Raw genomic sequence first — 8,310 nt, forward strand, 5'->3', positions numbered from 1 at the left:
ATTACATAGATGTATGCGCTGGTGCATCTCAAATGGCATGGTTGCCTGTGTTTAGGCAGCTGAATCCCACGCTCTTGCTGTAGACATATGAAAGTAGGTGAGATGATCAGCATCATTTGCTTCCTTCTAGTGACTGTGTGATGCCCTGCACTTCCCAGTTCGGCATTACACACTCGTACAAGACTTCAAAGAGGAAACATGGATATTCATCTCTCTGCGGCTACAAAGGTCTCTTGTCCCCAAATATGTCTTAAAGAGACTGGGGTACTTTTGTTGACACACGGTGAATGCTGAATCCTACCTGAATTTGTTTCTGGAGCAATGTCCCTGTGTTCTCCTTTATATTGAGAATCCCCTCTGAACTGTGTCAGTGAGGTTTTTTTCACTTGCTTTCTTCACTTCCCTGTGGTCTTTCTGGGTGGGATTCAGCTTATTTTAGGAATTCATAATGTGAGATTGTGAAGCCTCCCTTTACAGTCAGAGGAAAGAAATGATCACTTAAAGGCTGTGATTCATTTGACCAGCCCTGAACCCAGATTTAAGTTCAAACAAACACATCAATGCATAAATGTAAGTGTCTATAATGATGGTATTTCCATGTGAGCTATTTCCCTGTGTGCTGGGAAATTAAACCTTTTTTTTTTTAGCCAAAGGAGCTAAATGCAATACGATCACTCTGGAGACTCACTCATCATCTGATGAATTAGAGGTTTCTACTTCAGGGGAACTGTGAAAGCTCTCCACCCTGCACTGGGGTAGAAAGTTACGCAAGCATAGGCATCTAATGCCACTTAAGATGCCTGAGGATGTCAGAGACAACCACACAGGGCAAGAAGATTAACCTAAGAAACCAGTGCCCTCCTGGAGATGTGGAGAGATATACTTGTGTCACCTCAACCTCAATGGGTTTGTTGGCTAGGTATGTGGGGTACATATGTGCAAACACATAAATATCTGGTGCTAAATATTGGCTACTCTAGGGAATCCCACCTTGCTTTCAGATGCCATAACAGCATTCTTTCGGTTCTATGTCATATATGTCAGCTTGATGTGGAACAGAGCAACTGATTCTTGTCTTTCCAGTATTTTAGGGGACTACCAAACTTTTCATTTTCAACAACCTGATGCAAACTTTAGAGGTGGGATTCCTCTGACAAGTCTAAGTTTCTACACTATAGACTCCATTTGTGTCAGCATCTGGTAGCTCCCTTTATAGTAAGTAAGTGGAGAGAAACAGGCACTTCAAGGGCACCTGACTAGATGTGAAGATCTAGTTTAGGGTGAGAATCATCACTCCCTGTTCCTTTCCCTTAGTTCCTAAGAAGCAAGGAGAGAATTGAAGAGATGAAGATGTCTGTATTATGACTGTCTCCATGCACTCAGATGACAACCATCTTAGATATCATAAAGTGTAGCCTGGTGTGGCTGATCTCAATTGTTTTTTAACAGCTTGTCTAAATCTTCCCACAGTCAGTGGGGAAAGATGTTCTTCCAGAGGGTGAGACTCTCCTAAGTAGCTTAAAATATAGTGCCTATACCATCAAAAGGCCAGCTGAGAAACAAAAGTTCATCAGTTGAAAAGTCACTTACCAAGCCTATAAACACTATTCCTCTAAAAAACACTCACCAGCCTTGATTCCCATCAGAACAAGACCTAAGCAAAAATACGAAATAACCCATTGCTAGAGAAAACAAGACTCATAATCTCTCATGCTCTGATTTGTATTTTTTCTATCTCTACAGAAAAGTAAAAATAAATGGACTTTAAATATCATAAGAGTCAGAATTTCTCTAATCCCTTCAAGGGACGTTGATGTCATTTACCTCAACTTTAGTAAGGCCTTCAGCATTGTCTCCCAAAGCATTCTTAAGATGCATTAGGATGTTATGGTTGGGGTGGGTGGACTATCAGGCTGCTAAAAGTCTGGCTGGCTGGTTGGGCTTGGAGGGTAGTAATTAACCGATCATACTCTACCTGGAGGCTGATAACAAGTGGAGTACTGCAGGAACCTACACTAGGGCCTGTCCTGTTTAACATCTTGACCTGGAGGATGTTGCAGAATACTTTTCTGTAAAGTTTGCAGGTGACACAAAACTGGGGAGACCAGTTGATAGCCTTGAAGATCAGGCCGCCATTCAGTAGGGCAGCCAGAAGGAATGGGGACAACAGGAGCTGCACAAAATGTAACAAGGAATAACCCTTGGCAAAAAGACAGGCTGGGTACTGACTGTCTTGGGAGCAGCTCTGCAGAAAAGTGCCTGGAGACCTTGCAGACAGCAAGCTGAACATGAATCAGCAGTGTGCGCTGGTAGCAAAGAAAGCCATTCTGAGTAGTGTTAACAGGAGCATAGTCAGTAGATGAAAGGAAGAGATTGTCTCCCTCTAGTTGGCACTCATTAGACCACTTCTAGACTACTGCATCCAGTTTTGGGTCCCCAAATCAGTAAAGACATCAAGAAACTAGACCAAGTTGAGCAGAGTGCCACCAAGAAGGTCAGGGAGCTTGAGCACACGTGCTATGAGGATAAATTGAGGGAACTGAGAGTGTTCAGCCTGGAGAGGAGAAGCCTAATAGTAGCTTTGCAGTACCCAGAGACTTGCCATGAAGAAAATATAGCCAGGTTCTTTACAGTGGTGCATGGTGGGAGAATGAAAGACAATGAGCACAAGTTGAAATAAAAGAGGCGCTGACTGATTACAAGGAAATATTTTCACCCTGGGGAGACTGAAGCATTGGAGCAGGTTTCCCAGAGAGGCTGTGCAAATCTCTATCCTTTGAGAGTTTTAAGTTCCAACTGGATAAAGTCCTGAGTGACCAAGATCTCATAGCTGACCCCACTTTGAGCAGTCAGCTAGACTAACAATCCTGGAGGTCCTTTCCAACACTCATTACCCTGTGGTGCTGTAGAAGTTTTATATGAAATTAGCCTTAGCTAGTTTACAAATGACTGGTTGGATACAAGCATGATTATTTAAAGAGACAGATTTTAATTTTACTTTTAATGGTGCTAACTGACGGGACTGCTATTGGCTTCTGAATATAATCATAATCATTTTTAACTGATGTAAATTCATACTGGTGGGAGAAACTTCTATAAAATATTTCCAAAGAGAAAATGCCATCAGACTTCTATTATTATGCAGAAAATCTTCATTAAGTCCTAGTCATAACAAAAAGCTGAACACTTTTGTTTTCGGGAAAGAGCTCCTAGACAATCAATTTCCTTGCAGCACCTTCTATCTCTTTGTTTCTCATGCTGTAAATGACTGGATTAATCACTGAAGGTAGCACAGGATAGACAACATTCACAGTGAGCTCCAGAACTGATGGGGCAGGGAGGGACATGGGTATGACAGACAATGATCCTAGTGGAAATGAACAAGAAGATCACACTGAGATGAGAAAGGCATGTGACATAGGCCTTGTGCCGGCTATGCTGAGGGAATTTCATACTGAGGAACGCGTTCCTGATGTTCAGAGGGAACCTCCTGTGTTTCAGGTTTTTGCCTGTTGCCTCTTGTCTTGTCGCTGGGCACCACTGACAAGAGTCTCACACTATCTTTTTCATTCTCTCCCATCAGATGTTTATACACATTGGTAAGATCCCCCCATAGCCTTCTCTTCTCCAGGCTAAACGATCCCAGCGCTCTCAGCCTTTCCTCACAGATGATGAAGGCTGCTCCAGTCCTTCATCATCTCCATGGCCCTTCATTGGATTCTCTCTGTGTCATATGTCTATGCCTCTCTTGTACTGGGAAACCCAGAACTGGACGCAGTACTCCAGGTGTGGCCTCACCAGTGCTGATGTCTCCACTGTAACCTCTATCTACACAGACAAAAGCATCAGTTCCAGAGAGCAGTCTCTGGCTAGCCCTTGGGTACTGGGTGGAATGTTTCTACAGTCTCTAAACTCTTCTGCAGTAGTCTAGCCAGGTAAATGTCATTTGCTGAAACACAAAAATCTGGAGCCATTTGAGATGGCCATGGTTAACAGCATGGAGCTGGCACAATCGTCGCAGGATTCAGAGTAGAATTGTATCCATACAGAGCAGCAGCTGAAGGTGAGGCAGGACACTCCCTGTGTCTAAACCGTCATGAGAAGTTCCATAATTCAATGCTCCCTGTCCATATCAAGGTCATTGGGAGTGCCAAAAATGGTGACAGCAAATCAGAAAATGGCAGTGCAGTTGGAATGGACAAGGTATTCCCTACCCAATCCTGTAACTAGGGACACTTAAGAACATTGCGGGATATCCAGAGTTCCAGAAGGACTTTGGGAAGGAACCCTATAACTCTGCATCAGGAATCAGGACCATCTCTCCAACACCCAGAGAACCTGAGAGTACCGGAGGGAACCCAGTTGCCTTCAGCAGGAAGCCTTTTCCATCTCGTAACTATTGAGTGAGTCACAATCCCAAGGTTCATTCCAACAAAGACACTGCAGTGTCTTTGGGAGCATTTAGCACTGGATGAGGACATCCAAATGCGCACATTTCATGAGAGAATCTCCATGGCAGCCACAGAATCTGAATTCACAATATCATCAGTGGGGATTTAGTCACTGCTGTGGCTGAATTCAGAGAACAGTTCATCCAGCCAGACATTGTCTGCTTGGGCAGTGCTGAACAACTCTCCGCTGCGGTGACTGTGTTCTGAAGCTCTCCTGTGACCAGAAGGGGAGTTTAGGCACCCACACCACATTAGGCATACCTAGAGTGCCCTTTTAGTCCCTAGACAATATTTTAGGGTATTGAAGACATCTGCATGGGCAGCTGTCATGGCTGGCAGCTATGACATATGATCTAGAGGAAATGTGCCCTTCTGGAGTGGTAGCTGTAGGCCAAATGGGACAGCCATAGGCATTAAAGTCTCACCAGATGACCCTCTTCAGGAACTTATATTGCTCCCAGCCTGGTGGCTGAACACCTTAACTACTAACAAGCTTGTTGGTTCTGCTCTCAGAATTTTCTTCATCTGAAAAAGAATACTGGCTTTGAAAAGGCAGAGTTGAAACTAGCTAATCCATTCTGGAGAAAATAGATGTAGAGTTAGGGGACACCAAATGATGTCAAAGCGAGAGCTGGCCACTCTTCAGAATCCTAGGACACAGCCAAGAAACTCTTGAAGAAGTGCTGGAAACAACAACAATGAAGGTGACAATTTGGTGCTCTTACTCTCATTTTTAAAGATAAGGCAAATAAATGAATCAATGTCTTTTATTATTCCCATCGGGTACCCTTATTTTGTTGTGAGCCTGTTTCCAAGTTGCTTCCTTCTCCACCCCCAGAAGACAGTGCCCCATTGGTTTTTTTTTACCCTTATCTCTAATCCTTTGCTGCCATCTGAAGGCCAACAAGATTCAAAAGCATTTCCCTGGTACTGCCTGAATGCTTTGCTTTTTCTATTGCTTTCCTGTCTTTCCCACTGCATTTTTAAGACCCAGATTTTCACTTGTGTAAATAGGTGTAATTCAGGCAATGTCTTAATGATAGCCCTAGGACCAGGATGAAAAAGAGTTCTTCTGGGAAGTTGCTGCTGCAGTGGTAATTCCACACTCCCAGGCACTGGAACACAAGGGTCTGCGCTCCTAAACTGCCACCATGTTCCTGGGACTGGTAAGCAGTCCAGGGAAACCCCCAGGAACAAGTTAGGATTTAGCACGAGCCAAAGTCTACTCCCAGCAGGCAATCTGGGTGGGGCATCTCAAGTTTGGCGGCTAGGAGAGTTTGGTAGAATGGATGTGGCCAGACTATGTCAGCTGGCCTCTAGGCAAGAAAACAGGCCCTAGCACATAGAATTTACTTTAAAAAATATATAGCTTAAGCGATTTATCTTGGTGATGGCGGAAGGTGCGCCCCTTGGTGCTGAAACAATCTCACCTAAGCTGGAGAAGCAATTCACATTGCTTGTCCTCCTGATGTGACCTCCAGCCACTTGTCCAGAAAGTGACTTCTGGAGGCCTTGCACCATAACTGAAAGCCCCATACGCGTGCTTGAGACACCTTAGGCTGTCTAAATCTATACTAGACACTTATGTGTTGACACCTGAATGGTTCCCTGAATGTCTCACCTGAACTCATTGTCTAAACTGGGAGCAATATGAACCTCCAGTGTCTTTCCAGACAGCTGGTCCAGCTAGAGATATGTACATTCTGATATGTAACAGGTAGGTGGTGCTGGTGGAGCTCAGGAGACCTGGTAGGTCTTGAGAACAGCATCCTCCCCAGTGCAAGAACAGTTCATCCTGATACTCTGGAAAACAAGTAAGCCTACCAGGAGATTGGCTTGCGTATGCAGGGAGCTCATGACAGAGCACCAATGCAAAAAGGTGGCACACGGGCTACAAACTAGGGTTTAGAAACATTGCCAGGGCATGTAGGGATGGTGTTAGGAAAGCCAGTGCTCACCTCAAGTTCAGCTTTACAAGGGATGTCAAGGGCACAAGAAGAACTTCTGTTGCTACATTAGTTGTAAAAGTATGAACAAGGAAAATGCAGGAAACTGTTTCAACAGTTACAGTACGTGTAAAGGCGACCAGCAGCGTCTGAATTTGGAAGACTTTCTGCGGTACTGATGGAGAACTGCAGAGGGAGCCAAATGATGCGATTTTGTTCCTACTGTCTGCAGTTATGGTCCCGGGAACAAACAAGCCCGAGATTCCCACCGCAACACTGAGGGAATTTGTGGATTTATTGGAGCCCAGGAGTGAATGTAGTTTGCTTAGCTGTGGACAGTCGGAACTTGGAATTCAGGAATGGAGTGAAAACTTACATGATTCACACCCTGGTTGCACGCCGTGCATCTAGAGTGCATTGGGTCTGGCTGAGATGGAGCTAATTTTCCCCATAGCAGCCCTCATAGTGCTGTGCTCTGTATTGGTGGCTAGAACAGTGTTGATAACATACCAGTGTTTTGGCTACTGCTGAGCAGTGCTCCCACAGCATCAAGGCTGTCTCTCCAACATTGCCCCCCACCAGCAGGCTTGGGTGGGCAAGATCTTGGGAGGGGACAGATCCAGGATCGCCGACCCAAACCGACCAAAGGGATAGTCCATACCATATGACGTCTGCTCAGCAATAAAAGCTAGAAGGAGGAGGAAGGGGGGGCATTCGTTATTTATGTTTGTCTTCTGGAGCAACCGCTACGCGTACTGAAACCCTGCTTCCCGGGAAGTGGCTGGACATCGCCTGCTGATGGGAAGTAGAGAATAAAGTCTTTCGATTTTCTTTGCTTTCGCGCGCGACCTTTGCTTTTGCGTTATTAAACTGTCCTTATCTCAACCCACGAGCCTTTCATTATATTTTCTCTCCCCTGTCCAGTTGAGGAGGGGGAGTCATAGAGCGGCTTCGGTGGGCACCTGGCATCCAGCCGGGGTCAACCGACCACATAGAGGGACTCTGGAATGTGATAAGTGAAGGTCAGCCACAGTACAGCAAAAAAATAACAATGCTGCAAATTTAGGCATGTAGCAGAGAAAAGAGTGCCTGATGAGTATAGCGGCAAGGGATGTCTCAAGGACATGAGGAAAGAGCTGTCTTCTGGAGGTGTTCATCTCTCTCCAGGACTATAGCTAGAGCCAACATGACTATTTCAGACTTATATATCATCTTTATTGAAAAGATAGTTCTTAGGCCAGTTCTTGTGGTCTAGTTGCGACCATTACAGCAGCCAGGATGGAATGATCTCTGTTTAGTTTCTGGAATTCATGCAAATTGTTATACCCATCTTTGAGTTGCCTAATACAGAGCTCAGTTCACCTGTCCAAACATTTGAGGTGCCCTGGGGTGCCTAGACCATTCTCATCAGGCCACTAAATATGAGGTAGAAACTATAAGAAAACCACACTCTTCTGAATAGGCAGTTGGATGCCAGGTGGGGTACTCCAGGGCATCTCAAACTATTTGCAAGCCCATATTCTGCTTTTGTTATGAGGTAGACTTGAGGTTTCACTCCAAAGAAGTGAGCAATGCTGATTCAGCGATGATCACAGGGGATCATGTGTGAGTGTTGTCCGTGAGTGGCAGAGAGCGAACCTGGAAGCAGAGGGGCAGTGCCAAGGAGTCCTTTGTTCAGTCTGTTTTATCTCCATTGTAACAGAGAGATAATGAACATTACTGGAATTTGTTCTTACATCAGTCACAAGGTGGACTATTGTAGTTCCCTACTTGGAGCATTGTCAGAGCTCTGGCAAGAGGTAGTGGGATACATGGCATCAAGAAAAGCCATTAAGCCCACGGTTTGATCTCACGGAGCGGAGAAGGAGGTGTTCAAGGTCTAATGTAACAGAGGACGGGGGCTGAGGTGCAAC

This window comes from Gymnogyps californianus, chromosome 28 (assembly GCF_018139145.2).
Source record: "Gymnogyps californianus isolate 813 chromosome 28, ASM1813914v2, whole genome shotgun sequence".
NCBI lineage: Eukaryota > Metazoa > Chordata > Aves > Accipitriformes > Cathartidae > Gymnogyps > Gymnogyps californianus.